Raw genomic sequence first — 27,714 nt, 5'->3', positions numbered from 1 at the left:
CATGCCCTAGACCAATCTATCTTTAATCAGATCAGCTGTCAACATTCACATCACTCTGCTAGCTATGTTATTACTGTGATTTACTATTCAATGGTCTCATTTACACTCTGAACTCCAGTTGAATACATATTGTTCATATGTAACATTCACCTGGGGGTTCAGAAGGTGAATTGAAGGCTTTTACAATCATAAGAACATAAGAAATAGGAGCAGGAGTAGGCCATCTAGCCCTTCAAGCCTGCCCCGCCATTCAGTAAGATCATGGCTGATCTGAAGTGGCTCAGTTCCTCTTTCCCGCTTTCTCCCCATAACCCTTAATTCCCTTGTCTGTCAAAAACCTATCTACCCGTGTCTTAAATATATTTAGCGAGGTAGCCTCTACCACTTCAACGGGCAGAGAATTCCAGAGATTCACCACCCTTTGAGTGAAGAAGTTCCTCCTCAACTCCGTTCTAAACTGCCCCCCCTTTATCTTGAGGCTGTGCCCTCTAGTCCTGCTGTCCTTTCTGAGCGGGAAGAATCTCTCTACCTCTACCCTATCCATCCCTTTCATTATCTTATACGTCTCTGTAAGATCCCCCCTCATCCTTCTAAACTCCAACAAGTACAGACCCAGTCTATTTAGTCTCTCTTCATAGTCTAACCCCCTCATCTCTGGTATCAGCCTAGTGAACCTCCTCTGCACTCCCTCCAAGGCCAATATATCCTTGCACAAGTACGGCGACCAAAACTGGACACAGTACTCCAGCTGCGGCCTCACCAGTGTCCTGTACAATTGCAGCAAGACCTCCCTGCTTTTATATTCTATCCCCCTCGCTATAAAGGCCAGCATCCCATTCGCCTTCTTGACCACCTGCTGCACCTGCAGACTGGGTTTTTGCGACTCATGCACAAGGACCCCCAGGTCCCTCTGCACCATAGCATGCTGCAGCTTTTCGCCCTTTAAATAGTAATCCCTCCTACTATTATTTCTGCCAAATCCCTCAGGGGGATTTACAGTCTCTGTCATTTTTTTTCTGTACTGATTTAGCCTGGTATACACTTTATAGTGGCCTCCCTCCAGCAGTGTTTAAAGCGTAGCTACTCTTATCATTTTAGGCTTCTTAATTAAGTCTGTTGGATCGCAGTGTTTTTATTGTAATTGGGAAAACTTGCCAGTTTTTTGTCATTTTTCAACTGGTTTGGAGGTGGGATCGAAAAATTTACTGCAGCCATTTTTACCCACCTAGTAATTTTACTCACAGCCTGTGCGTGTTTTTCTTTTGTCCTTTTTTGTCCAGTCAGTAATCTCATTTGCAGCCTGTCACTGAAAGTAAGTGTGTAGGTACAGCAGGCAGTAAAGAAGGCCAACATACCACTGGACTTCATAGTGAGAGGATTTGATGTAGGAGTGGGATGTTTAACACAATTGCTCAGTAAGAACTCTCACAACATTAGGTTAAAGCCCAACAGATTTTTTTGGCATTAAGAGCTTTCGGAGCACTGCTCCTTCCTCAGGTGAGTCACTCAGGGCGGCATGGTAGCACAGTGGTTAGCACTGCTGCTTTACAGCTCCAGGGTCCTGGATTCGATTCTCGGCTCGGGTCACTGTCTGCATGGGTTTCCACCGGGTGCTCCGGTTTCCTCCCACAGTCCAAAGATGTGCGGGTTAGGTTGATTGGTCATGCTAAGAAATTACCCCTTAGTGTCCAGGGTAGCGGAGGTTATAGGGATTAGTGGGTAAAATATGTAGGGATATGGGGGTAGGGCCTGGGTGGGATTGTGTTTGGTGCAGACTTGATGGGCTGAAGGGCCTCTTTCTGCACTGTAGGGTTCTATGATCTACATTGAATATTTGACCCATAGGTTGGGATACAGTTCCTGCAGCTTCCGTGAGAGGAGGCAACACAGAATTGAGAGAAACATAAACTGCAACATGAGTAGCCAGAAAATCTTCCTTAACATCATTACAGTCAGAAAGGCAGTGTACAGCTGAGTGTAAAGGTGCTAAGTAATTGTGAGAAATCTGCCAGTTATTTGATATCAGCAACTTTGGGGACAGCAGTGGGAAGATATTGATCAGCGTAATGAAGACAAGGGTCACAGAGTCTGTGATTCTGCTGCTACAGCCTGCCCTGCTGATGACATTGAATCTTTAACAACTCCCTCCCACCACCCCCTTGTCAGAGCTCTCCGATTATCGAATCAGGACTTGCGATATCCCTGCTCAACCGGATAGAAGGCAATGGCTTAGCCTTGTTATCCCTAGACTATTAATCTGGAAACTCAGCTAATGTTCTGGGGACCCGGGTTTGAATCCTGCCACGGCAGATGGTGGAATTTGAATTCAATAAAAAATATCTGGAATTAAGAATCTTAGGTCAAGTAAGATGATCTAAGGTGATCATGAAACCATTGTCGGAAAAACCCATCTGGTTCACTAATGTCCCTTAAGGGAAGAAAATCTGTCATCCTTACCCGGTCTGGCCTAAATGTGACTCCAGACCCACAGCAATTTGGTTGACTTTCAACCGCCCTCCAAGGGCAATTAGGGATGGGCAATAAATGCTGGCCCAGCCAGCGACGCCCATGTCCCACGGATGAATAAAGAAATCACATGCTCACTTTCGTTTGTGTTTTTTCTGTCTAATTCACTTTCTTAACTCTGCTGTTTCTCATCCTAATGTTGCTGTCACCTCTTAGTTTAGGCAGAGCTGCTGTCCTCCCAATGCTCTATGATAGAGACCTGGAGAACTCAGAAAGGGATCTCACACACACAGTTCTTTGAGAGGCTACGGGGCAGGGATGGAATCAGGAGGGTTTACCTCCATCAGTGAATATCTGTTCTGTTCAATTCCCAGCTACACTTACTTGGAGTTTTACCACCTCACCTGGCCCGGAATGGGAGTGGGCATGGCTCGCAGAACGGAATTCTCCCTTGGCCTTGGGAGGGGTTTTACAAGTTTTGCCTGAGTGAGGTCTCAGTGTGTAAACTCTGTGATCTCACCAAGCATTACAGTGGATAGTCAGAATCTTTTTTGGATAGCTTCTTCCCGGGGTGGAAGAGTCAATTATTACGGGACGCAGGTTTAAGGTGCGAGGAGCAAGGTTTAAAGATGTACGAGGTAGATTTTTGACACGGAGGGTGATGGGTGCCTGGAACTCTCTGCCAGGGGAGCTAATGGAAGTGGATATGATAGTGAGTTTAAAGGGGCATCTTGACAAATTCATGAACAGGATGGGAATAGAGAGATACAGTCCCCAGAAGAGTAGGGGGATTTAGTTCAGTTGAGCATGGTGGGTGCAGGCTTCGAGGGCCGAAGGGCCTGTTCCTGTGCTGTAATTTTCTTTGTTCTTTGTTCTACAACCTTCCCAGAACTCTACACTCCTCCAATTCCAGAATCATAGAAAATAGGAACAAAAGACCACTTGGCCACTCAAATCTGCTCTACCATTCGATATGATCTTCTATCTCTCCACCATGCCCCACAGCCCCTCCATAACCCTCAACACCTTTCTTAAAGGAGGCGGCACGGTGACACAGAGGTTAGCATTGCTGCCTCACAGCGCCTGGGACCCGGGTTCAATTCCCAGTTGGGTCACTGTCTGTGTGGTGAATGCACATGCTCCCCATGTCTGCGTGGGTTTCCTCCGGGTGCTCTCGTTTCCTCCCATAGTCCAAAAGACATGCTGGTTAGAAGCATTGGCCTGAACAGGCGTCAAAGTGTGGTGACTAGGGTATTTTCACAGTAATTTCATTGCAGTGTTAATGTAAGTCTACTTATAACCAATAAATAAATCAATCAATCAGTAAATATATTCAGTGACCTGGCCTCCACAGCTCTCTGTGGTAGAGAATTCCACAGGTTCACCATCCTTTGAGTGCAGAAATATTTCCTTATCTCAGTTCTAAATGCCCTATCCTGTATCCTGAGTCTGTGACCCCTTGTCATAGACCCTCCAGCCAGTGGAAACAACATTCCTGCATCCAGTCTGTCCAGCTCGGTCAAAATTTTATACATTTCAATGAGATCCAATTCTGGTCTCTTGCAAATCTTCAATTTTAATTGCATCACCATTGGTGGCCGTGCTTTTCACGACCTTGTTCCTAAGCTCTGGAATTCCCTCCCCAAAACTCTCCGCCTCGCTCCCCTCTTTAAGATGTTCCTTAAAATCCAGTTTGGTGAACTTTTGGTCACCTGTCCTATTATCTCCTAATGTCTCAGCGTCATTCGTTCCAGGAAGTGCCTTCAGACATTTAACCATATTAAAGGTGATATACAAATACAAGTTGTTGTTGTATCCAAAGCCCACATCTCATTAGAATTTGGAGCTAATATTCTTGGGGTGTTGGGAGCCTCTGATTTGAACCAGAATAATGCAACATTCATCTTGAATTATCAACTCCTACGGAATTGGTCTTTCACCTCTGACATACAAACAAACAAATTAGGAGCAGCAGTAGGCCATTCGGCCCCTCGAGCCTGCTTCACCATTCAGTAAGCTCACAGTGAACTTACTGTGGTTTCAACTGCACATTCTGTCGACCCTGAATAACCTTTGATACTCTCCTGAGACAAGAATCTATCCACTGCTGCCTTAATATTCAGTGACCTTGCCTCCACCACTCTCTTGGGAAGAGAGTTTCAAAGGCTCTGAACCCCCTCAGAGAAAACTCAGTCTTTAATGGGAGACCCCTTACTTTTAAACTATGTCCCCCAGTTGTAGCCTCTCTCCCAAAGAGAATCACCTTTTCTACATTCACCCTGTCAAGACCCCTCAGAATCTTCTAGGTTTCAATAAGATCACCTCTCAGTCTTCTAAACTCCAATGGATACAGGCCCAATCTTTCCTTGTAAAAGAGAAGCATGGGAATTAGGAGCAGGAATGGGCCAGTCAGCCGTTCATTATGATCATGACTGATCAGCGAACTGAATAGTCTGATCCTGCCTTTCCCCCATAGCATTTGATCTCCTTCACCCCAATAGTATATCTAACTGCTGCTTGAAAAGGTACAATCTTTTGGCCTGTGAATAACTATAACGCGCTGATGATAACATGCTAACACATGGAAGCTTCCATTCTCGCATCCAAGGTGAGGAGAAATTTCTTCACCCATTCTGTCTAGCACATCCCTCACTAAGATGCTCAGATTTATTATACTTCAATGCAGCAACTCCATTCCCATTCACTCCCAGGCTACACAATCCCAAAGAACAAAGAACAGTACAGCACAGGGAACAGGCCCTTCGGCCCTCCAAGCCTGTGCTGCGCATTGGACCAACTAGACCATTCGTTTGTATCCCTCCATTCCCAGTCTGCTCATGTGACTATCCAGGTAATTCTGAAACGATGCCAGCTTGTCTGCCTCCACCACCCTACTTGGCAGTGCATTCCAGGTCCCCACCACCCTCTGTGTAAAAAACATCCCTCTGATATCGGAGTTATACCTTGCCCCTCTCACCCTGAGCCTGTGACCCCTCGTGATCGTCACTTCCAACCTGGGAAAAAGCTTCCCACTATTCACCCTATCTATACCCTTCATAAATTTGTACACCTCTATTAGGTCTCCCCTCATTCTCCATCTTTCCAGGGAGAACAACCCCAGTTTACCCAATCTCTCCTCATAGCTAAGACTCTCCATACCAGGCAACATCCTGGTAAACCTTCTCTGCACTCCGTCTAAAGCCTCCACGTCCTTCTGGTAGTGCAGCGACCAGAATTGGACGCAGTATTCCAAATGTGGCCTAACCAGTGTTCTATACAGCTGCAACATCAGACTCCAGTTTTTATACTCCATACTCCGTCCTATAAAAGCAAGCATACCATATGCCTTCTTCACCACCTTCTCCACCTGTGCTGCCACCTTCAAGGATTTATGGACTTGCACACCTAGGTCCCTCTGTGTTTCTATACTTTTGATGACCCTGCCATTTATTGTATTGCTCCCCTCTACATTAGTTCTTCCAAAATGCATCACCTTGCATTTATCTGGATTCAATTCCATCTGCCACTTCTCCACCCAATTTTCCAGCCTATCTATATCCTACTGTATTGTCCAACAATGTTCATAGCTATCCGCAAGTCCAGCAAGCTTTGTGTCATCCGCAAACTTGCTGATAACACCAGTTACAACTTCTTCCAAATCATTTATATATATCACAAATATCAGAGTCCCAGTACAGAGCCCTGCAGAACACCACTGGTCACAGACCTCCAGCCGGAAAAAGACCCTTCGACTGCTACTCTCTGTCTCCTGTGGCCAAGCCAGTTCTCTACCCATCTAGCCACCTCTCTTTTTACCCCATGAGCCTTAACCTTCTTAACCAACCTGCCATGAGGGACTTTGTCAAACGCCTTACTGAAATCCATATGGACGACATCCACGACCCTTCCTTTGTCAACTGTTTTTGTCACTTCCTCGTCAAAGAACCCAAATCTCTTCCTGTTCACTCCCAGTATACAAAATCCCAATGGATCCAAATCTTCTTCCCGTTCACTCCCACTGTACACAATCCCAAAGGACCCAAACCCCTTCCCATTCACTCCCAGGCTACATAATCCCAAAGGACCCAAAACCCTTCTCATTCACTCAAAGGCTACCCAATCCCAAAGGACCCAAATCCCTTCCCGTTCACTCCCACTTGACACAATCCTAATGGACCCAAACCCCTTCCCCTTCACTCCCAGGCTACACAATCCCAATGGACAAAAACTCCTTCCCGTTCACTCCTATGTTACACAATCCCAAAGGACCCAAATCCCTTCCCATTCACTCGCACTCTAACAATCCCAAAGGACTCAAACCTTCCTGTTCACTCCCACTCTAACAATCCCAAAGGACCCAATCCTTCCCATTCACTCCAACTGTACGCAATCCCAATGGACCCAATTGGACCGTTCATCCCATGCTACACAATCCCAATGGACCCAAACCCTTTCCCGTTCACTCCTGCTGTACACGATCACAAAGCACCCAAACCCCTTCCTATTTACTCCCACTATACACAATCCCAAAAGACCGAAACCCTTTCCTGTTTACTCCCACACTACACAATCCCAGTGGACCCAAATCCTTTCCCATTCACTCCCATGCTACACAATCCCAATGGACCCAAATCCCTTCCTGTTCACTCACTCTGTGCACAACCCCAAAGGACCCAAACTCCTCCTCGTTCACTCCCATTGTACACAAACCCAACGGACCCAAACCTGTATTGTATATAGTTCCTGGTTCCAGAGAGTAGTGGAATTTCTAATGTTTGTTTTTGGATTGTAAACTATTACAGGGCCTGTATATTAATGACCAGTCTTGATCCAAAGCTGCAGTAGAATAATCTGTGAACGATTTTGCTGTGTCCTTGTGAGAATAAGTTGCCTTGTCCGATATGAATGGTTATTTTTGTCATGCCTGTTGTGGACAGGGTGATGATAGCTCACAGCTCTCCATTTTCCAGTTTATGAATAATGAGTGAAAAGAATTTAAACAGCTATTGACTTAGCCAACACTTATCTCACAACATCACTCCTTTCCAAATTGCACCTGCCCCTACAAACCTGACCCAATCCAATTCTGGAAGAACAAATAGACACAAAGCCATGCAAGGAGACACCGTGTTTGTTGTAAATATTAAGGCATTTTTGAAAGAATAGTATTTTCATTTTAGTTGGCTCTCAGCCTCCCGAGATTGCAGTTCTTCCTGGATTAGGAGAACTTGGAATCTCACAGCGATTTATTCTTTATTTGACAATCGATAGCGTGTCTCTGTCTCCTTGCTGCAGAGTCACCCTCCATAGAGAGAGAGAGAGACAGAATCAGGGAGCAGCCCAGTAGATAATACAAGCTTGGTCTAATTAATATTTACATATCGCAAGAGAATGGGAGATTGTGGGGGTGGGGGTGGGGGGACATGGAGGATGAGTTGAGGGGAGGGTGAATGGTGGGAGAGTCGGGGGAGTGGGGAAGTAACTGGGGTGGCTGTGTATTGGGGGAGGATTGAATGTGAGTCAGGCAGTGAGGGAAAGTGTGCATGTGTGTGTGTGGGGAGGGGGTGGCGAGGGGGAGCCAGAGGGTCAGTGCTGAGGGAGTGCTGCACTGTCAGAGGGTCAGTGCTGAGGGAGTGCCGCACTGTCAGAGGGTCAGTGCTGAGGGAGTGCCGCACTGTCAGAGGGTCAGTGCTGAGGGAGCGCCGCACTGTCAGAGGGTCAGTGCTGAGGGAGTGCCGCACTGTCAGAGGGTCAGTGCCGAGGGAGTGCCGCACTGTCAGAGGGTCAGTGCTGAGGGAGTGCCACACTGTCAGAGGGTCAGTGCCGAGGGAGTGCCGCACTGTCAGAGGGTCAGTGCTGAGGGAGTGCCGCACTGTCAGAGGGTCAGTGCCGAGGGAGTGCCGCACTGTCAGAGGGTCAGTGCCGAGGGAGCGCCGCACTGTCAGAGGGTCAGTGCTGAGGGAGTACCGCACTGTCAGAGGGTCAGTGCTGAGGGAGTACCGCACTGTCAGAGGGTCAGTGCTGGGGGAGTGCCGCACTGTCAGAGGGTCAGTGCTGAGGGAGCGCCGCACTGTCAGAGGGTCAGTGCTGAGGGAGTACCGCACTGTCACAGGGTCAGTGCTGAGGAAGTACTGCACTGTCAGAGGGTCAGTGCTGAGGGAGTACCGCACTGTCAGAGGGTCAGTGCTGAGGCCCCATCTCTCCCCTTGACTGGATATTAAAGATCCCATGGTAGTGTTTAACAAAGCTGAAAAGGCCCTCACTTAACCCCACCTATCACAGGTTTGTGATGTTTAACTATTGGGAATTGCAGTGATTGTGAAGGTGAATTATTTGGATTTATTCCATAAATGTGCAACTAATCAAACCTAATCCCTCTCAGCGGTTACATTATCCCTCTGATTGGTGGTGGCATTTTGATCCCCGTGGCTGTGTAGCAGAGGATCCAGACAATGTTCTCACCGTGCTGTCTCTCTGATACAGACCGTGTGGCTGGAACCGCGACAATGTTCCGTGAATGAAAGCAGAGTCATCAAGCAGACAGTGAACGCTGGATCTCAAACCCTGCCCCTCTTTCCGGAATGTGGGAACATTATCCTGGTTATTAATCAGAGATCAGTGCGGCTGACAGACCGAGATGGGGAAAATAGCAGAAACCAAGGATGAACAGAGAGGAGGGGAAAGAGCAGAAGAGGGCAGCAAGAGCGGTGCTGGACAACGGGATTGTGTGTTGGCTTTTCATCCCGTCAGCTCGCAGCTCTGGGCAGGTTGGGCGCTGCTTTGGGCAGGTTGTCAAACACGTTGCTAAGAATCAGCTGGCTGGCATGAGGCTTTCCATTTTCTCCCAGCAACACGGTGCCTCAATCAGCCAACAGCAACTTTCCACTGGCTTGGTTTCCGTGACAACTCAGTCAGGTCTGTTGGTAATGGCTGCTTCCATGGCCTGATTCCCTGGAATAGCCAAACATTCCCATCATCCCTGCTCATATCCCAACTTACTGGAATGCTCGACACCTTTCAGTCACTGTTAGAGTAACACACACTATACCAGCCTGTCCTCATCAACACACTTTTGTAATTCATTTATGGGACATGGGCGTTGCTGGCTAGACCAACATTTATTCCATCCCTAGTTGCCCTTGTGAAGAACCTTCTTGAATCGCTGCAGTCCGTTTGCTGTGGGTTGACCCACAATGTCGTTAGGGAGGGAATTCCCAGGATTTTGACCCAGCGATAGCGAAGGAATGGCTGATATATTTCCAAGTCAAGATGGTGAGTGACTTGGAGGGGAACTTGCAGGTGGTGCTGTTCCCAGGTATCTGCTGCCCTTGTCCTTCTAGATGGAAGTGGTTATAGGTTTGCAAGATGCTGTCTAAGGATCTTTGGTGAATTGCTGCAGTGCATCTTATAGATAGTGCACACTGCTGCTACTGAGTGTCAGTGATGGATGGAGTGGATGTTTGTAGATGTGGTGCCAATCAAGCGGGATGCTTTGTCCTGGATGCTGTCGAGCTTCCTGAGTGTTGTTGGAGCTGCACCCATCCAGGCAAGTGGAGAGTTTTCCATCACACTCCTGACTTGTGCCCTGTAGATGGTGGACAGGCTCTGGGGAGTCAGGAAGTCTGTGACCTGCTCTTGTAACCACAGTATTTATATGGCGGGTCCGATCAGTTTCTGGTCATTGATAACCCCCAGGATGTTGATAGTGGGGGATTCAGTGATGTTGGTGTTACTGAATGTCGAGGAGTGATGATTAGATTCTTTTGTCGGTGATAAGAACATAAGAAATAGGAGCAGGAGTAGGCCATCTAGCCCTTCGAGCCTGCCCCACCATTCAATAAGATCATGGCTGATCTGTCGTGTCTCAGTTCCACATTCCCGCCCTCTTCCCATAACCCTTAATCCCCATGCCTATCAAAAACCTATCAACCCGCGTCTTAAAAATATTTAGCGAGGCAGCCTCCACCACTTCAACAGGCAGAGAATTCCAGAGATTCACCCTTCCAGAGATAGCACCCTTTGAGTGAAGAAGTTCCTCCTCAACTCCGTTCTAAACCGCCTCCCCTTTATCTTGAGGCTGTGCCCTCTAGTCCTACTGTCCTTTCTGAGTGGGAAGAGCCTCTCCACCTCTATCCTATCCATCCCATTCATCATCTTATATGTCTCAATGAGATCTCCCCTCATTCTTCTAAACTCTAATGAGTACAAGCCTAGTTTGTTCAGCCTCTCCTCATAGTTCAACCCCCTCAACTCCGGTATCAGCCTAGTAAACCTCCTCTGCACTCCCTCCAAGGCCAAAATATCCTTGCGTAAGTGCGGCGACCAAAACTGCACACAGTACTCCAGCTGTGGCCTCACCAGTGCCCTATACAGCTACAGCAAGACCTCCCTACTTATATATTCAATCCCCCTCGCTATGAAGGCCAGCATCCCATTAGCCTTCCTGACCACCTGCTGCACCTGCAGGCTGGGTTTTTGCGACTCATGCACAAGGACCCCAAGGTCCCTCTGCACCATCGCACGCTGCAGTTTTTCGCCATGTAAGTAATAGTCCTTCCACCTCACATTTGCCAACATTAAATTCCATTTGCCAGTCCCTGGCCCATTCGCTCAGCCTATCTAGATCCTTCTGCAGACTTTCCACACCCTCCGCACAATTTGCCGTTCCACCAATCTTGGTGTCATCAGCAAATTTCGACACCATACACTCGGTTCCCTCCTCCAGATCATCTATATAAATGGTAAATAGCTGAGGCCCCAGCACCGACCCCTGGGGCACTCCACTAGTCACCAACCGCCAATCCAAATAGCACCCATTGACCCCCCACTCTCTGCCTCCTATTTGACAGCCAATCCTCTATCCACGCTAACACCCTACCCCCTACTCCATGCCCCCTGACCTTCTGTAATAACCTCTTGTGAGGATGATCATTGCCTGGCACTTGTGTAGCGCGAATGTTACTTGCCACTTGTCAGCCCAAGCCTGGATACTGTCCAGATCTTGTTGCATTTAAACAGGAACTGCTTCAGTATCTGAGGAGTGGCGAATGGTGCTGAACATTGTGCAATCATCAGCGAACATCCCCACTTCTGACCTTATGATAGAGGGAAGGCCATTGATGGATCAGCTGAAGATGGTTGGGCCAAGGACACTCCCCTGAGGGACTCCTGCAGAGATGTCCTGGACTGGGATGACTGATCCCTCACAACCTCAACCATCTTCCTTTGTGTTGGGTATGACATCAACTAGTGGGGGTAGTTTACCCCGACTGCCACTGATTCCAGTTTTGCTGGGGCTCCTTAATGCTACACTCAATCAAATGCTGCCTTGATGTCAAGGGCAGTCACTCTCAAGTCACAGTTACAGGGTGTAAGCACACTGGGTCAGCTTGCCCCAATCAACACACTGTTACAGGGAGTACAGGGGATATATGTTCCATTGCACTGTCTCCAGCGTGGTGTAATGATCCTTTGGCACTGGCCCTAGGAGGCTGCACTGGGGAGTCCACAGACATTGCCCCCTGTGGGCTGCACTGGAGAGGCACTGCCTCCAGTGGGCTGCACAGGGGAGGCATCCACTGGCACTGCCCCTCACTCACATTCTAATCAGTATTCTGTAAACTGAGTGTGTGTCTTTATATGCCGTCTGTGATCAGAACTCCCCACTCACCTGACAAAGGAGCAGCGCTCCAAAAGCTGCTAGTGTTTGTTACCAAATAAACCTATTGGATTTTAACCTGGTGTTGTGAGACTTCTTATTGTGTTTACCCCAGTCCAACGCCGGCATCTCCACATCATGTCTAGTGGGCTGCACAGGGGAGCCATCCACAGACACTGCTCCCAGTTGGGCATTGTGCTAATAGTACAGTTGAGTGCCAAGATTTGTCGGACATTTAGTTTAGTGTTTCTGTAAATCCAAGGATATAGCCTTTAACTTCAGATGGATAGAGGTGCTGGAAATTGATGAGTAAAAGCCTACCTATCAGTTAGTCGAATTTGCATTTAAATGAGGTGTAGGCAGATTTATTAATTATTATTTAATTCTTAATGACACAACAGTTGCATTAAATATCTCCGAGATTAAACAGTTTTGGGGTTGGAGAAGAAGGATTTAAGTGTCTAATTTGCATATGTAAATATGACTTGATTAGGATGCAGCATAAATTTGCATAGATAATCTTTTGACCTTTTACTGTCCTATAGCTTTCAGCTGTAAATGAAAAAGTGTCTACGTGACTTCTTCCCGGTCTCCGGGTCAGGTGGTGGGGTGACCAACTCTAGTTGAAGACATTCCTGGAGGTTGATGGAATAGTTACAGCATAGAAGGAGGCCATTCAGCCCTCCATGTCTGTCCTCTTAATCTTCTCTTCTCTAAGGTAAATAAGCCCAACTTCTTCAATTTAACTCGATTGCTGAAGTTCCTCATCCCTGGATTACCTTGTGGGATAATCTCTGCAGCCTCCTGAATCCCTTCACATCCTTCCTACAGTGATATCTGATCATGGGAAAATTGGTGATAGATTTTTCTAGTGGGACACTTATTAAAAAATCCTTGGAGTTTGTTACAATGCTGCCAACTTCCTTTCTCTCACCAGCAGGCTATGGAGACACTGGGTCACCAAACCCAATCCAGATCTCAGCTAAATAAAGCCCTTCTTACAGCGACATTGCCAAAAAAGAAACCAAAATAACCAAATTGCATCATATTATCACAAGTGCCCAGTCTAGAAGGTCTCGGTGGATTTGGCAGACATCACGGGCCCTCTCGCTGTGAGTCACTCGGCTCTGAACAAAGTGGCGAGAGAGTACTGGGCTGATAGCCCAAACCTGCCCTGGTCTGGATGGACAATGCAGTTGATTGGCAACATCACCATGCAACTGATAGTGGAAGGTTTGTTAACGAACTGATGCATGGTGGCACGGTGGTTAGCATTACTGCCTCACAGTGCCTGGGATCGACTCCCGTTCGATTTCTGCCTCGGGTTACTGTCCACGCAGAGTCTGCATGCTCTCCCCGTGTCTGGGTGGGTTTTCTCCGGGTGCTCTGGTTTCTTCCCACACTCCAAACATGTGCGGGTTAGGTAAATTGACCCTAGTGTCAGGGGGATTAGCAGGGTAAATTTGTGGGGGTAGGGGGTTAGGGTCTGGGTAAGATGCTCTTTTGGAAAGTCAGTTGCAGGTTTGATGGGCCGAATGGCCTCCTTCTGCACTGTAGGGATTCTATGGATGACATGGATGAAAGGACAGTGAGGAACATGGGAAAAGGAGGAATGATTCAGCTGCTTGAGTTTGTCGAGTGAGATCCCTGATCTGTCACCTCATCCCATAGACCCACATTTACCCACTATCCTTTAATACTCTCGATTAACAAAAAAATCCATCAGTCACTTTCAGCTGTAAAATTAAGCTGATCTCACATCAATCGCCATTTGTGGAAGAGAATTGCAAACATCCAAGACTTTCTGTGAAGAAGCAACTCCTAATTTCACTCCCAGCTCTGACAAAGGGTCACCTAGACTCGAAACATTGGCTCAATTCTCTCCCCACAGATGCTATTGGACCTGCTGAGATTTTCCAGCATTTTCTGTTTTACTTTCTCATCCTAATCTCCCCAACCAAAGGGAAAAGCTTCTCGCTATAAACCAAATCAGTTCCTCTTAATATCTTAGAAACTTCAATCAAATGATCTGGCACAGTGGTTAAGCACTGCTGCCTCACACCTCCAGGGACCTGGGTTCAATTCCCACCTTGGGTCACTGTCTGTGTGGAGTCTGCACATTCTCCCCGTGTAGGTTTCCTCTGGGTGCTCCGGTTTCCTCCTACCTTCCAAAGACGTGTGGGTTAGGTGGATTGGCCATGCTAGTATTGGGGGCTTTAGCTAGAGTAAATGTGTGCGGTTATGGGGATAGGGCCTGGGTGGGATTATGGCCGGTGCAGAATCGATGGGCCAAATGGCCTCCTTCTGCACTATAGGGATTCTATGATTCACCCCTTAACTTTTTAAACCCAAGGATACCAGCCTTAGTTTTGAAAATCTCACTTTGCAGCAGTAGGAGATGATGGTATAGTGGTATTATCGTGAGAATATTAATCCAGAAACTGCTAATGCTCTGGGGACCTGGGTTCAAATCCCACCACGGCAGATGGTGGAATTTGAATTCAATAAAAAATAAATATCTGGAATTAAGAATCTACTGATGACCATGAAACCATTGTTGGAAAAACCCATCAGGTTCACTAATGTCCTTTAGAGAAGGAGATCTGCCGTTCTTACCCGGTCTGGCCTACATGTGACTCCAGAGCCACAGCAACGTGGTTGACTCTCAACTGCCCTTGGGGAACTAGGGATGGACAATAAATGCTGGCCCAGCCAGCAACACCCACGACTCATGAATGAATTTTTAAGGAAGTTGTCCAAGACAGCTCAGTCACAGACAGTGAATAGATAGAGAGGTTGGTGCTGTGAAATTGGGGAACAGTCTGGGTAGTATTTGATCTGAACACGAGTTTAACTCTGTCCAATGGTGTCGCTCACTATCGCTGGGTTGTTATTGGTTCACGCTGCTATTACAAACTCTTCATTCAAACAGAACAGATTTTCCTACTGTGTATCATTCTGGAGTCAATACTGCACAATGTCTGAATTCGCCCATCTGGATGATTGCGAGTCCATCTAACATTTCACTGCTCACTGAGTGATTCAGGAAGAATGAGTGTCAAACAGCTCTGCCACTCCAAATATTAACCAGTAATTACCCAAGCAATTCCACATCCTGGAACCACAGACTTGGAGAACCTGACCCGCTCCAAATCACCCATTCACATCACATCATCCAGCTGTTCCCAAAATAATTCCTGGCTTTCCATTTCCATTCTAATTGGAAATTTATTCCACAGGCTGTTCACTGTTTACATGTAATCTTTCTGATAGTGGCATCAGAATTAAACCTTTCCTGATTTCATGTGACACAGTTTGCTGAAGTTACATTTTACAATATCCCTTCTTCCATTCAAGGGGGCAGAGTCCAAATTTCTCAATGATTGAGAAATAGAACGCCTTGTCCACCATCATTCCCCCACCAACCTCCCCAACTAACATGCTCCTGAGCTCCATCCCTCACTCCTGGGGTCCACCCCTCACTCCTGGGACCCCTTCCCCACCCTTGGAAGTCTTCCCCTGGCGTCTATTCCCTCTCACTCCTGGAGTCTTCCCCCACACATTCCTGGGAAACTTGTCTGTCTTTTGCTGGAGCTCTGTCATGTGTGAAGATGGAGTATGTGGCTGTCAGTGTATTTATGTATGCGTGACGTACTTGTTGCACATGTGACTGTGGGAAAGTGTGACCAGGATGGAGTGTGTGACTCCTCCATTATTTAACCCTCTGTTGGCACTCTCTGTTCAGTGTTACCCCTGTATTAGGGCGAAGGGAAAATCTCTGGACATGTAACCACCATCCTCGACAGAAGGAGGGAGTGATCGGGGGTAAGCCCCAGTAAAGTTTCATTACCCTGACTGCTGTCTCTGTATTCTGTCACTACTCCAGACACTACCTGTGCTTGAATTGTAAAATTAATTGTTTTAATTGCATGCTTTTAATTGGTAGATTGGTGGTTGTGGTTGGATTATTAGTGAATTTGCTGTCAACACTAATTAAAGCAATCAGATGCTTTGAAAAGCAGTAATTCACATCAAACTACATCTGCCTTCTGTGCATTCCATCCCTGAGAATGGTTCAGTGTTGGTGAGTATCAGAGGCCGTGGCGTATCGCATTGCCTCAACATGCTGTTAGAACATCACTGCTATTTGTTGACCTTACTAATTATTTAAACCAGGGAGTGAAATGGAGTTAGGAGAAAGCTTTAATCCTGGCAGGGAGGCAGCTGGCTCACACTGAGCTGCTGAGAGGCTAATCTTTCACCTGTTGGGGGTCAGCCCGTACCTGCACTCTGAGTCAAGCTAAGACTCCCAGCGCAGGAGTGGGGGGAAAGGTGACCAAGTGCGGGGAGGCAGGGTGGGTGACCCATTGCAGGGGAGTGGTGACGCAGTGCAGGGGTGACTCAATCTTCCAATAAAAACAAGATTATAGCTGGAATTTTCCAGCCATTCGTGCAGGTGGGATTCTTTTGTTCCACTGCAGTGAAAAGAGGTTTAGCTGAGTGCCAAACTATCCCTCCTTGCATGCACTGGGGAAGGCCAAAAACTTCCAGCCTCTTTCTGATGAGTCTGAGAAAGGATGTGTAGATAGTTTGAGTCATGTTGAGATCAAAAAGGAGGAGGTATTGGGGTTCTTGACAAACATTAAGGTAGACAAGTCCCCAGGGCCTGATGGGATAGACCCCAGAATACTGAGAGAGGCAAGGGAGGAAATTGCTGGGACCTTGAGAGAAATCTTTGTATCCTCACCAGCTACAGGGGAGGTCCCAGAGAACTGGAGAATAGCCAATGTTGTTCCTTTGTTTAAGAAGGGTAGTAACAATAATCCAGGTAATTACAGGCCAGTGAGCCTTACATCAGTGGTAGGGATATTATTGGAGAGGATTCTTCGAGGCAGGATTTATTCTCACTTGGAAATAAGTGGACATATTAGTGAGAGGCAACATGGTTTTGTGAAGGGGAAGTCATGTCTCATGAACTTGATTGAGTTTTTTGAGGAAGTGACGAAGATGATTGATGAGGATAGGGCAGTGGATGTTGTCTACATGGACTTCAGTAAGGCCTTTGAAAAGGTCCTTCATGGCAGACTGGTACAGAAGGTGAAGTCCCGTGGGATCAGAGGTGATCTGGCAAGGTGGATACAAAACTGGCTCGGTCAAAGAAGGCAGAGAGTAGCAGTGGAAGGGTGCGTTTCTGAATGGAGGGCTGTAACAAGTGGTGTTCCTCAGGGATCAGTGCTGGGATCTTTGCTGTTTGTAATAAATATAAATGATTTGGAGGAAAATGTAACTGGATTGATTAGTAAGTTTGCGGATGACACAAAGCTTGGTGGATTTGCAGGTAGCGATGAGGACCATCAGAGGATACAGCAGGATATAGATCAGTTGGAGACTTGGATGGAGATTAATCCGGACAAATGTGAGGTAATGCATTTTGGAAGGTCTAATACAGATAGGAAATATACAGTAAGTGGCAGAACCCTTAAGAATATTGATAGGCAGAGGGAGCTGGTGTACAGGTACATGGGTCACTGAAAGTGGCAATGCAGGTGGAGAAGGTAGTCAAGAAGGCATACGGCATGCTTGCCTTCATCGGCCGGGGTACTGAGTTTAAAAATTGGAAAGTCATGTTGCAGCTTTATAGAACCTTAGTTAGGCTGCACTTGGAATATAGTGTTCAATTCTGGTCACCACACTAGCAGAAGGATGTGGAGGCTTTGGAGAGGGTACAGAAAAGATTTACCAGGTTGTTGCCTGATATGGAGGGCATTAGCTATGAGGAGAGGTTGGGGAAACTTGGTTTGTTCTCACTGGAATGGCAGAGGCTGAGGCGCAACCTGATAGAAGTCTATAAGATTATGAGGGGCATGGACAGAGTGGATAGTCAGAAGCTTTTTCCCAGGGTGGAGGAGTCAATTACTAGGGGGCACAGGTTTAAGGTGCGAGGGGCAAGGTTTAAAAATGATGTACAAGGCAGATTTTTTTACACAGAGGGTGGTGGGTGCCTGGAACTCGTTGCTGGGTGAGGTAGTGTAAACAGATACAGTAGTGATTTTTAAGGGGCGTCTTGATAAGTACATGAACAGGATGGGAATAGAGGGATATGGTCCCCGGAAGGGTAGGGGGTTTAGTTCAGTCGGGCAGCATGGTCGGTGCAGGCTTGGAGGGCCGAAGGGCCTGTTCCTGTGCTGGAATTTTCTTTGCTGTTTCTCCAGCCAATTGCAGAGAGTGGAGGATAGTTGCGTATGATAAATAATGAGATGTCAATCAAACCCAGTCAGTGTCAGCAGCGCAGACTCTGTGCATAACCAGCAGAACAATCATCCATTTTTCCCACTTTATCTTGAGAGGATGGTGTGTATACAGCTCAGTATAGGAGGAAAGATAGGGTGTGAGATATGTCGAGGGCATGCCCCTTTAAGAGAGTGGGTCAGGAGACCCAGGACGCAAGCTGCATCCTTGGTGGAGCTTGTCTGGCCAGCCTCATGCAGACTGCACTGGGATAAAGATGGGTTAATAAACTCTTCCAGTTAGTTTACTATCACTGACCTCCAGATCTATCATTAGTCTCCATATCAAACCACAGACATAACATCAGCTAATTAGGAAATTGTAGTTCGGGGGACATCAAACAGCTGGAATTCTCAATTCATCAATGAATGCAGCACAAAGGGAGCCGTTTGGCCCCTCTGATAGACAAAGGATTTCACAACATGGGATCCTAAGGAAGATTCATTATAGTGAGAGAGACATTGATGATCTCAATTCCAACACCATGTGGAGAGGTGTTGGAGGAGACAGGATGGAAGATTTGGAGTTTAGGAGAATTGGTATTATTCCTAAAATAGCAGGACTCTTGATTTGCAGAATGAGAGAGCTGTGGATCAGGTCAGGAGAGGGCAGGATGGCAATGTGAGATTCTCCAGTATCAGCCTGTGGCCACTGGCTATTGAATTGAACCCGGGTCCCTGGCGCTGTGAGGAAGCAGTGCTAACCACTGTGCCACCGTGCTACCCAGTTGGATAAATGATCCCAGTGGTTTGAAGATTCTACTGATGACACTGATGCCTTGACCAGGCTCTGGGCCTCTGCAACAGGAGGGAGCTGGAATTCATGTCATTGCTGATTTGTGAACATGTATTGACTATTTGCACTATCCACAGATTTTAGTAGAACCTCCATCAGATTCTTCCTCCCTCAGGTTCCAGTTACATGTGATCTGGCACTCTAGCTCTTAACCCTTTGTCTACTGGAAATAGACTGAGCTGTGATTTCTCCTTAGAAATCTATTGCTTTAATTATCAGTTAACATCACTGTTGTTAATATTGTGTCACAGCTATAATAGACAATAACTAAAAATCAGCGTGAAAGCAGGAATGAAGGAATTTAATTATTAGTCAATCCCGCTTGACTCAACCTGGGCAAAAGTGCTGAGAAGCTGCCATATTTGATCTTCCCATATGAGAATGATGATCAGGGATAACGGGACAGAGTTCAGTATTCCAGCACGGATTTCCCGTTACGCAGCAGAATGAGTCTCCTGGCTCTCACCATTAACTCTCTTCATTTCTTTAGGAATGTTCTTATCTCCAGTTTGCCTACACTACATTTCAATGGTACTGTTTCTCCGGAGTGTCCGGTTCCTCATTCTAAGCACTCCTCTTAGCTCGGTTTTCCCTGTGCTGAAATCATACACACAGCAACAGGACCATCTAGTCCACCTGTCCTGTCTGAATTGTGATTCCTTGGGTATCAAACACAACTCTGTCATCTTGGAGAGGCAAGAAACCAGATTTAAAAAAAAACACAGGCCAATTAGGGAAAAGACAACACTTTAGAAGCTTCCTTTTAGAGATCAAATTGGCTGGTTTGATTTACAACATACTTGATTTCTATTCCAACCAGAAACAAGCAGATTTAGGACTGAGTTGAGGAGGAACTTCTTCACACGAAGGGTTGTGAATCTGTGGAATTCCCTGCCCAGTGAAGCAGTTAAGGCTACCTCATTGAATGTTTTTAAGGCAAAGATAGATTTTTGAACAGTAAAGGAATTAAGGGTTATGGTGAGTGGGTGGGTAAGTGGAGCTCAGTCCACAAAAAGATCAGCCATGATCTTATTGAATGGCGGAGCAGGCTCGAGGGGCCAGATGGCCTACTCCTGCTCCTAGTTCTTATGTTCTTGCGTCCTTATGCTACGCAGGAATTCGGTGAATCAGAATTCACAGCACAAGATTGTTCTAAATCTTCTCCAAAGAGAAGTGGAAGGGGAGGTTGTGATGAGGATATTGTGATTTTGCCACAGGATATAGATAGATAGGGTTCTGGGCAAAAACCTGGCAAATGGAGTTTAATGTGAGGAAGTGTGGGGTCATGCACTTTGGTAGGCGGAATCAAAAGGCAGAATATTATCCAAATAAAGAGTGACTGCAGATGAGTGAAGTACAGAGGGATCTGAGTGTTCTAGTGCATGAATCACAAAAAGCTAGCAGGCAGGTCCAACTAGTAGTTAAGAAGGGAAATGGCGTTTTGGCCTTTATTGCAAAGGTGCTGGAGTTTAAAAATAGGAAGGTTTTGTTGCAATTGTGCAGGATGTTGGTGAGGGCTCACCTGGAACACTGTGTACAGTTTTGGTCCCCTTACCTAAAAAAGGATATAATAACATTGGAGGCAATCCAAAGGAGACTCACCAGGTTAATTCCTAGAATGTGAGGGTTGACCTATCAAGACAGACTATATAATCTGGGACTATAATCCTTGGAGTTTAGAAGAGTGAGGGTTGACCTTATTCAGATCCTGAGGGGGTTTGACAGGGTAGATGCTGAGATGTTTTCACTAATGGGAGAGCCTCGAACAAGGGGACATTGCTACAAGATAAAGGGTCGGTCATTTAAAACTGATGTGCGTAGAAATTTCTTCTCGCAGAGGGTAATGAATCTCTGAAATTCTCTGTCCCAAAGGGTGGTGGAGATTGGATCATTAGAAGTATTTAAAGTGGAGGTGGATAAATATTAGCTTGAGAAATAAAGGGCGATGGGAAAGGGCAGAGTAAAGGAATTGAGGCTAATATAAATCAGCCATCATTAAATGGTGGGGCAGGCTGGAAGGACCTGGTGGCAACTCCTACTTCTATTTCTTGTATAAATCCTCCCCATTCCCCAGGAAACCAGGAACCTGGACAACATTCACCTATCATTATCTACCTGACTCATTACATCATCTTCTTTATTAATTCATTCATTCCCAGGACATCAGATCGAGGGATTCTTTCTTCTCTCTTACCTTCTGCATGCTACTGCCCTCAGTCTAGAGGCTTTCTGATCCCAGATTGTGGAATTAAATGGTCGCTCCCATGCTGTTTTCAATCTTGGTTCTGTTCTGCCTCGTGGCCCTCAGTTTTTCAATAGAAATCTTCCACTGCACAAGAAACATCTGTCCCAATTCTCATCTCATTTCAGTGTTTAATATTGCACACAATGCGGGAGGGATTTGATATTGGGAAGTATGATTTACTTGATGTCACCAGCAACTCATTTCCGACCAAAATTCAGTGATACAAAAAATCAGTTTGCGCTCTCATCAAAAACTGCCCAACAGAATGATGCTCACAGCAACTCTACAAAGCTATTGGAATTCATCATTCTCAGCCACCTAGGTAACTATCTCCTTCAGTTGATTGTTTGACGCAGGGTCATGTCAAGGCCACCACATCAAGTTCGTCACAATTCCAGTTTCTAGTCTTCTATGTGTAAACTGCCTGAACCCCTCAATTAGATTCCAGTCTGTAACTCACTCCCGGATATCTGTTATTCTATATATAAACCACCCCCCCCCCCCGCCGCGATTAGATTCCAGTCTGTAACTCACTCCCGGGTATCTATTATTCTATATATAAACCATCCCGAACCCCTCAATTAGATTCCAATCTGTAACTCACTCCCGGGTATCTGTTATTCTGTATATAAACCACCCCGAACCCCTCGATTAGATTCCAATCTGTAACTCACTCCCGGGTATCTGTTATTCTGTATATAAACCACCCCGAACCCCTCGATTAGATTCCAATCTGTAACTCACTCCCGGGTATCTGTTATTGTATATATAAACCACCCCGAACCTCTTGATTAGATTCCCGTCTGTAACTCACTCCCGGGTATCTGTTATTCTATATATAAACCACCCCGACCCCCCCCCGATTAGATTCCAGTCTGTAACTCACTCCCGGGTATCTGTTATTCTATATATAAACCACCCCGACCCCCTCGAATAGATTCCAATCTGTAACTTACTCCCAAGTATCTGTTATTCTATATATAAACCATCCTAAACCCCTCAATTAGATTCCAAATTATAACTCACACCCAGGTATCTATTATTCTATATATAAACCATACCGAACCCCTCGATTAGATTCCAATCTGTAACTCACTCCCGGATATCTGTTATTCTATATATAAACCACCCCGAACCCCTCGATTAGATTCCAGTCTGTAACTCGCTTCCGGATATCTGTTATTCTATATATAAACCATCCTAAACCCCTCGATTAGATTCTCTCTCGCGCTGTTTCTCCCCCCCACCCCTCCCTCTTTTGCACATTGTCTTTCACCCTCTCTTTCTCTTGCACACTCTGTCTCTCCCCCTCTATTCTCTCTCCCTTGCATGCTCAGTCTCTCCCCCTCTATTCTCTCAGGACTTTTCTTTTCCTGGCTGGTGTTTCTGTGTGCTGCGGCTAAAATAAATTGACTGGATCATGAGAAACACGGTGAAGGAATTCTTCCATTATTCATTCCAACATTTCCACAACTGTAGTAGAATTGAAAGCAGTGGGGTGTGCAGGAGGACAGTGATAATAGATTACTGCACTGTGCTCTGGGACAGGGGCACGGCTTGGCTGGAGCTGCCAGGTTCTGTGCCATCTGCTTGCCCTCTCAGGGCACCACACAAAGCAGCAATGGTGAAATGAACCCTATCCCAACGCGCAGCTCTTTGGAACAGACTCACTGTACGCTGCCCTCCTGACTCGCTTCAGCTCACATCTCTCCTCTCTGCCTCTTTCTTTTCTCCTTCGCCTTCTCTTCCCTTTTCTAACCATCCTGTCTGCTCTCTTTTCTTTACTATTCTCTCTGGAAGGTTGGCTGCATCCTGACAGGCGCCAGCAGCCTATTACCCTTCCACTTTGCCCCCTTCCAGCTGCCAGGAAATTGAATCATGGTAATATAATAAACTGTCGCCGTTAAGGCTGGTTCTTCTCCCCCAACCACACACACAGGCTGAAATTCTCCCACCATTCACATCCCACGGCTGCTGCCAGGGAGGACGGAGAATTTGGCGCTTAGCCAAAACTGCAGCAGGACGGGAGTTGATGGGCTATCCAGTGGCACAGTGGGTTAGCACTGCTGCCTCACAGCACCAGGGACCCGGGTTCGATTCCTGGCTTGGGTCACTGTCTGTGTGGAGTCTGCACGTTCGCCCCATGTCTGCGTTGGTTTCCTCCAGGTGCTCCGGTTTCCTCCTAATGTCCAAAGATAGCTGGATTGGCCATACTAAATTGCTCCTTAGTGTCAGGGGGATTAACAGAGTAAATGCATGGGGTTACAGGGGATGGGGCCTGGGTGGGATTGTGGTCAGTGCAGAATGGATAAGCTGAAAGGCCTCCTGAGGCACTGTAGGGATTCTATCATCCCGCTGGTGTGAACAGCTGGAGAATCCCACCCATGCAGTGTGCACAAATATACACACATACCCTCACACACACACACACACACACACACACTTCTACCCTCACACACATACACACACACATACCCTCACACACACACACCTCTACCCTCACACACATACACACACACATACCCTCACACACACACACACACACACACCTATACCCTCAGTCACACACACACACCTATACCCTCAGTCACACACACACACCTATACCCTCAGTCACACACACACACCTATACCCTCAGTCACACACACACACATATACCCTCAGTCACACACACACACATATATCCTCACACACACACACATGTACCCTCACACACACACACACACACCTGTACCCTCACTCACACACACACCTCTACCCTCACACACACATACCCACACTCACACACACACACACCCCTATACCCTCTCTCACACACACACACACACACATATACCCTCACTCACACACACATTCTCCATAGAATCCCTACAATGCAGAAAGAGACCATTCGGCCCATCGAGTCTGCACTGATGCTCCAAAACAGCATCTTATGAAAGTCCCTAACTCCATCCTATCCCTGTACTCCTTGTATTTAGCACAGCCAATCCACCCAACCTGCACATCTTTGGAGTGTGGGAGGAAACCAGAGCATCCGGAAGAAACCCAAGCAGACATGTTGCCCCAATACTCAGGCTCAGTGGGGTAGGTGGAGGAGAATGGGGTAGGGGGAGATAAGGAGAGGAGGGAAGGGGGAGAGGGGGGAGACAGACAATCCTGGGGAGAGGGTGGGGAGGATTAGGGGAACAGGCTATCTGTAATATACTGAATCTGACAGTGAGTATTTCGAATGCTAACTCCGCATAGTAAATGATGCCAGGCTCCCCAATCACAAACTGTAACAGTGAGAGTAGCATTTGATTAATAGAATGCGGAGCACGAGTAATGACAAGTATTTGCTATAAAACTGGAGGAATAATTAAATTAGCACCTTATTATTCTGCAGTGATGTTACAGCGAAGCGCGGCAGCAGTGAGCAGATGCAGATCCTATTTTAATCATTGCACTCAGACAGCACTTCCCTGTCAGTGAAAGAAATTTCACCTTCAGGCTCAGAACCTTGTGGAAATGGCTACGAAACAGACAGAAAAACAGCCAACTGCAAACCCCAGTGCTCTGAGCTGTAACTAGATGAAGAAAACAGCATCAGGAATACAAAGGATAGGGAGCTGACAAAGAACATTGGATATTATGCCCCCTGCCCCTGTAAACCCCTTCCCGCCCTGTAAACCCCCCTCCGCCCTCTGTTAAACCCCCTCCCTGCCCTCTTATAAACCTCCCCCTCCGCCCTCTGTTAAACCCCCCCCTTCCTGCACTCTGTAAACCCCCTCTCCCTGCCCTCTGTAAACCCCCATCCCGCCCTCTTTATATCCCTCATCCCGCCCTCTGTAAACTGTCCCCCCCCCGAAACCCCCTCCCCGCCCTCGGTAAACCCCCCCTCCTGAAACCTCCGCTGTGCCCTCTGTAAACCCCTCCTCACCCCACACCATCTGGTTTTCCCCCCCCTACCAGTCTAGCCACCCATTTAACCCCCTCCCACAGCCCATGTACATACTGAATCCCCCCACCCCACTCTCCACATTCTGAGAGTAGTATTTATCAGAAACTGGACCAGTCACAATGGCCAGGATTTCTCCAGTGAGTAACCCACCTGCTGCCTCCTTGAAGCATGTCCACTATTGACACGAAGAAGACTCATCAATGTCTTCTTGTGGGCAGAGAGCGATTGGCAATAATTGCTGGCCCAGCCAGCGACACTCAGCTCACAAAAACAGAGGAAAGAGTGAAGCTGGTCGACATGTTGGGAGTGAGTCAGGGAGCAGATGAAGAAAGGAATCGATTGTGTTCCTGTATTCTGCTCCTGCCTGAGCCCAGACTCCAGCTACTTGTTTGAAAGCAGGCAGATTTTAGAGGTCTGCATTAGCCAGCGATTGAAATATAAGCAATGAATTGAATCTGTTCCCAACAAATGGTCATTCATTGCAGTTTTATTTAATTAGTACTTCAAGAAAATCCCCAAGCCTCTTTCATAAAAACACTTTGAATTAAGTGGATAAGGTTATGCATTTTCAACAATTAAGACCTTAAAATACTCCCTCCACTCCCCTTCCTCCCCACGCTTCCTCTTCCTGCTCTCCCTATACCTCTCTCCCTCCTTACATCCATATACTCCCTCCCCGTCCTCTCCCCATGCTCCCACTTCCTCCTCTCTCTATACTTCTCTCCCTCCTTACACCCACACACCCATCCCCTCCTCTCCCTACACCTACTCTCTCCCCCTCCTTATTCCCTTCCCTCTCCTTTCCCCATCATCTGCCCTCCCCAAAACCACCCTCTCTCTCCTTTCCCCATACCCCTGCCCTGTCTCTCCACACCACCCTCCTCCCTACTCCCCTCTTCCTGCCCTCCCACTATCCCTATTCCCCCTTCCCCAGTGATATTCCCCATTCGATGGAGCTGCTTTGTAATTGGACCTTTCACTTTTTCCCTTGTTTTCACAGTTGGTTATTAAGGCGGATAGATTCCTTGTGGAAAGGGTTTCCTGCGGCATCCTGCAGAGCATGGATGTAAAGGAGATTGTGATGTTTGAGGGGGAGATTAGTTCTGAAACGAGAGATTTAATCGCAAATGAGGAAAAGGCCATGAATTGTGATTGAAATGATCAAATAGCATCAATAAACTGCCTAACAGCCAATGTTGAATGTTAATAAGAGGGAGGGAAAGGTAAATTACTCCTTCCGCAGCCCATTCTGAACCTTTCCCAACTGGCTGCTCTAACTCCCATCGATGCCCTTCACCAGCCCCCGATTCACACTACTCCCTGGAATGTCCAGCAATGTCCCAATTTTAAAATTCCCATTCCCCATGCTTCTCCCTTCCCTGTCTCCGAAACCGGAACCCTCAGAAACCTCTGCACTCTTGTCATAGCAGCCTCTTGCGAATCCCCAATTTCAATCCCCCCACCATTTGGTGTCTAATCTTTTGGCTGCCTGGCTCCTGAGCTCAGGAATTCCCTCTCTAAACTTCCCAGCCTCTTTATCCAATCAGAGGGAGATTCTCAGTTAGAATCATAGGTTTCCTACAGTGCAGAGGGAGGCCATCAAATCTGCACCGACCACAATCCCACCCAGGCCCGATCCCTGTAACCCCACATATTTGCCCTGCTTATCCTCCTGACGCTAGGGTAAATTTAACATGGCCAATCCACCTAACCCGCACATCTTTCATATTGTGGGAGGAAACTGGAGCACTTGGAGGGTTGGGGGGGCGGGGAACCGAGACAGGGAAGGTGGGAGTCGAGAGAGAGGGTGGACTGAAAAGGGGGCTGGGGGAGGAGTGGAGACAGAGAGATTAGGGGGGGTGTGGGAGGCCAAGTGAAAGGAGAAGGGATCAAGCGAGAGAAGGGGGAGCCGAGCAAGAGGGGAAGGGAACCTAGTGAGAGAGAGAGAGATGGAGGAGACAGAGAGACAAATGGATAGACAGGATTGATAGCTAGAAATAGATACAGAGCAAAACACAGAGAATGAACTGAACTATAAATAGAGGGAGAAGGGGGACAGAGAGACAGGTAGAAAAGATACTGGGTAGAACATTGTGCTCTGGCCAATTCCTGTCCAAAGTTGGTGGACTTTCGATTGCTCTGCACGCCGATTCCCACTATGGGCAGGACAGGAAAACAACAAAAACAGTGTCAGAGAGACAGTAAAAATAGAAAGAGATTAAGAGAGATACTGAGAAGGAGATTTAACAAGAGAGGCAGACAAGAAGAGAAAGGGAGCAGGAAATGTATAGGAAGAGGTAGATATTCTGTCTCCCTGTCCC

General features: G+C 47.0%; 1 protein-coding gene across 1 annotated transcript in view; it reads right to left on the bottom strand.

The window, feature by feature from the left end:
- The window catches only part of lingo1a (leucine rich repeat and Ig domain containing 1a), a 407,454-nt gene that overhangs the window by 17,693 nt on the left and 362,047 nt on the right, over positions 1 to 27,714 (bottom strand). The window lies entirely within an intron of this gene.

The sequence above is a fragment of the Carcharhinus amblyrhynchos genome, chromosome 32, assembly GCF_965287045.1.
Source record: "Carcharhinus amblyrhynchos chromosome 32, sCarAmb.v2.hapA, whole genome shotgun sequence".
NCBI classification, from domain to species: domain Eukaryota; kingdom Metazoa; phylum Chordata; class Chondrichthyes; order Carcharhiniformes; family Carcharhinidae; genus Carcharhinus; species Carcharhinus amblyrhynchos.
Note: the sequence above shows the minus strand (reverse complement) of the source record. Positions and strands in the feature narration are given on the sequence as shown.